A 4,919-nucleotide genomic window follows, 5' to 3' on the forward strand; every position below is an offset into this window, starting at 1 on the left:
GCATATAGTTTGGCTCTATATGCCTCTATTATACTTCCATCGGGAACATGCCAGTCTATTATATTCCATTCCAAAAAATCTTGCCTTTGCAATATGCCATAAGAATGAGCATGGTCCAATAGCTGGTAGAAGTGATCATAGAAAAAAATACCCGCTTTAGCCAAGTCTCTTACAGATCTACCTTTGTATTGTAGCTCTCCTATCGCGCCATGTAACGACATTGAAGAATCCTAGTAAAATGCATTCCACTGGTTGCTGCCACTCCTCGTATGATGAAGGATATAGATCTGAAACATTCAGAAAGATCATCTTAGTTAGAAAGAGAGAAACAATTGTGCCTTGAAAATAATTTAAGTTATATTATGTGTTTACAATTTGGTCTATGATGTGGAAGATAAGCTGGTCGATGCATATAAACATGCTGCACCAGAATCTCTTTTACACATCTTCTGCCTTCTTTCACTCTAAAACCTTTTACTCTGCCTTTCCAGGATGTCAGGAAAGTACTCGTTAATTGTTGATTTTTGCTCTTCTTCCTGATCCTCTTGGGTTGCATTAGTACCCAAGCTCCTTTTCCCACTTCAAACATTTTCCAACTAGCATTTCTGTTACAATATTGGAAACCTCTATGCTTGAAATCTGTGTGATAGGCCTTCATGGCAAAGATATGTTTCGTACATCAACAAAGTCTTCACCATCTAAACCCACCGAACGTTTTCTAATGCTGCATCCATTGTTTCTGGGTGCCATCTCAGGCTTCGAATCTAACACACCCCTAATAGAAACCAACACAAAAGAAAGATAGTATGATGTTAGATTTCAATTAATCTAACATTCTAAGTAATGCAGATTGACTTAAAAGAAAGAACAAAAAGATTTCCACAACAGGTGAAATGTTGAAGAGAGCAAATTACAACAAAGCTATGGCAAGGAGAGATGCTTGTCAAAGATGGAATAGTCCCTCGAAAGTCTAAGAAGAAAGGAAATTGAATTGTCACGAGTGGGAAGTTTCAAACAGACTCTTACGCTCAAAGATGGACTAAAATCTCATGATAGAGACATGCTGGAGAAGAGAATTAAAAAAAAATCTCCCTATTCATCTCGCACGCTTCTACCACCATAAAGTACTGTTCTATTTTCTATTTTTCACTCTTTTTTTGTGGATTTTCTATGTTACGTTGGCCTTCTCTTGATTGGTTGTGAGACATTTTCTCTAACCCCTAAAAGGCCCCAAAATGAGCTCTCCCTTTTTCCTAATGTCTGTACTCGGCCTCTGTGTACTGGGATAGAGCAACCATAGGCTGCTTCTTGCTGCTCCAAGTCACAGCAGCACTCCCTAAGGAAAACATGAAGCCACTAGTAGATCTTCTATCTGAGATACTACCAGCCAAATCAGCATCTGTGTACCCATGTACACATATCTCTGTCCCAGTTTCATAAAATAGTCCACAATGCAAAGTAGACTTCACATACCTCAGTATGCGTCTCAATGCATCCAAATGCAGCTTCCGTGGAACCTGCATAAACTAACTCACCAACCCAACAGCATAGCTCAAATGTGGCCTGGTGATCCTCATGTAGATCAAGCTTCCTACTATGCGCCTATACATAGTAGGATCCTCCAAAATCTCTCCTGAATCTGCACTCAACTTGCCATTCTGATCCAATGGCACTGAGATAAGCTTACAGCCTCTCATACCATACCTGGACAACATGTCCAAGCCATAGTGTCTCTGTAGTAATCCAATACCATGTGGTGACCTAATCACCTCAATGCCCAAGAAATATCTGAGTTCCCCCAGATCCTTCATCTCAAACTTCTGTCTAAGCAAGATCTTTACATCAAAGATCTCTGCATCATGTCCCCCCCCCCCCCCCGTAAAATGATCAGGTCATCTACATAGATGACAACAAGCACAACCCCTCTATCACTGTGTCTCACATGTTAAAAATACAAGTGAATAAGGTGTGTGCGGGAACAAGCCCTTGGTTAGAGGCTGTAAAAGAGAATGAGTAAATGTGAAAGAACCTGTGAGAAGGTGAGAAGAATCTACTGGGAGATAATAAAGGGTAGCATGAGAAGATTTAGAAAGTGTGGAGATATTCTGGGAAGTGTGGAGATATTCTAGGAGATATTTTGGGAAGTGTGGAGATATTCTAGGAGATATTCTGGGAAAAGTGAAGAGGTGGAGAGAATCAGGGAAAAGAGGTGGAGTGAATCATGGAGAAATCAGTGGGATTTGATGCTTGATGTAAACTCTATAAATTGAGGCATAGCCCTAATGAGAATTTTTTGGTTTTTGAGTATCCATGCCTACATTAATCTATTTGTTAATTACCCACTAATTACGTCTTAATTACCCACAATTACGTCTTAATTATTTACTAATCACTTTGTTAATGATGTTGATTCTAGTGTTTGATCCACCATAGCTCATCACAATGCTCAAATTTCAACATGGTATCAGAGCCATGCCTAGAATCCATCAGATTTATGAGCCCATTATCTAATTAATTAGGATTAGTAGATAATTAGAAAATAATCAAAATTTTAGTTATTTTTCACTTCACCCCTTCACCCCCAGTCAGTGGTGGAGGATCTCATTCACCTTGCACACATAAAATTAGGGCAAACCCTTCTAGCATATGGTAGCCAACCCACTTGCCTTCAAGCCCATCAAAACGGCGCAGCAAACCGCCAAGCAACGAAGGAGAAATTGACGATTTCATTGGCACCTTTTTTTCTAAGTGAAATTGACATTACTACTTCCACAGATCAAAGGTCTCTAATTCCTCCTAGCCCAAGGTGTTTTCAAGCATGCTCTACAAGCTGGTGAAGACAGAATTCAGTTTCATCAAGTCTACAATGAGATCCAAGCTCTTCATCAAATCTGCAGGTTACTTTGGTAAAACAGAGATTAAGCTTTCAATATTTGGTCAAATCTTGTGTTTCTTGGCTTAATCCTCTACTAGACTCATTGCTATTGATGCCTTTGAAAGCATTTGAGCTCATTTGAAGTCTAAGGCACCAGATTTGGACTCCCCGCATACTCTGTTTTTTGCACATAAAATAGTGGATTAATTTGCTAATCAATGATTAATCAGTGCTAATCACTATATTTTGGTGCAATTGAGGGTTCAAATTAACCATTAGGTATCTGATACAGATCCCTATAACTTCAGATTGCAAATCGGAGTTGGTTTGATACTCCAACCATTCCGTACAAATTGGTTACCCTTGATTTAATGTATTTTCTGGGAAAATTGTGCTGATAAAATTGTGATAATCATCATTTTGCATTTAACCCTTGGTTAATGCCTATAAATTTCACTCAAATTCAAGATTATTCATAGCCAGAGTTGCATTTGGAATGTGCATGAGAATGAATGCTATACGCATTATGTATTGGGCACATTGCATCAGTGTAAAAATGGAATCAAACACACTGCCCTTGTCCAGAATAAGGCAAGAGGTAAGACCTCCCGCATAAATTTGGCTTTGCATTGCATAATGATACAAGATGAACATCAAAAGCCCAAGAAACTATCAGCAAAACATTGAAACATGTTGCTCACATGGAGCAAAAAGACCTGATGGACAAGCTCATGGCCCCAGCCATGAAAGAAGAAGAATATCTCTTTCCAAGAGGAAGATCCACACCAAGAAGATCTAAAGGAAGACATGGATACGAGAACAGAAGCTGACCCAAGAAGACTGAAAGAAGACATGGACGCATGGAGAGAAGCTGCCCCACGACAAGAAGACTGAAGACAAGAGAAGATATGAGGCTCCAAAGAGTGAGGAGTCATGTGAAAATCTCTGAGAGAGAGAGAGAGAGAGAGAGAGAGACCCCACAACCCAATGTAACCTACCCCAACAAAGTAAAACCACCTCTGAGCCATCGATGATGTAGGCCACATGGTATATGTATGTGTGAGCACTTTAGTCAAGGTCGCCGGGCACTTATAGTAGCCTTGGACACATAGAGAGAGAGAGAGAGTGTCAAGGACTATGGAGTTTAGGGACTTGAGGCACTAGTCGCGGGCTGTCAAGTAAGAGAGAAACTTGATATAGGGTCGAGGTGTGCTAAGATAACTTGAGGGGAGGTGTGCTAGACACTAGTCACAAGTAAGGGGAGGCAAACTTGGTATAGGGTCTAGGTGTACTAGGAGTATTCACTTGAGGGGAGGTGTTGAAAATACAAGTGAATAAGGTGTGTGCGGGAACAAGCCCTTGGTTAGAGGCTGTAAAAGAGAATGAGTAAATGTGAAAGAACCTGTGAAAAGGTGAGAAGAATCTACTGGGAGAGAATAAAGGGTAGCATGAGAAGATTTAGGAAGTGTGGAGATATTCTGGGAAGTGTGGAGATATTCTGGGAAAAGTGAAGAGGTGGAGAGAATCAGGGAAAAGAGGTGGAGTGAATCATGGAGAAATCAGTGGGATTTGATGCTTGATGTAAACTCTATAAATTGAGGCATAGAATTTGATGCTTGATGTAAACTCTATAAATTGAGACATAGCCCTAATGAGAATTTGCTTGTTTTTGAGTATCCATGCCTACATTAATCTATTTGTTAATTATCTACTAATTATGTCTTAATTACCCACTAATTACGTCTTAATTATTTGCTAATCACTTTGTTAATGATGTTGATTCTAGTGTTTGATCCACCATAGCTCATCACAATGCTCAAATTTCAACATCACATACAGCGAGAAATCTGCATTGGCTACATGAAAGCCAATAGTGACAAGATATTCAGAAATCTTGTCAGACCATGCTCTTGGTGCTTTTTTTAAGCCATACAAGGCTTTCTTTAACCTGCAAACATGCTCCGGGTTACTCACATCCTCATAACCAGGTGGCTGCAACATATACACCTCTTCCTGCAAATCCCCATGCAAGAATGCATTCTTT

This window comes from Cibotium barometz, chromosome 54 (genome assembly GCF_041138505.1).
Source record: "Cibotium barometz isolate CiBa-2024 chromosome 54, ASM4113850v1, whole genome shotgun sequence".
In the NCBI taxonomy this organism is placed as follows: domain Eukaryota; kingdom Viridiplantae; phylum Streptophyta; class Polypodiopsida; order Cyatheales; family Cibotiaceae; genus Cibotium; species Cibotium barometz.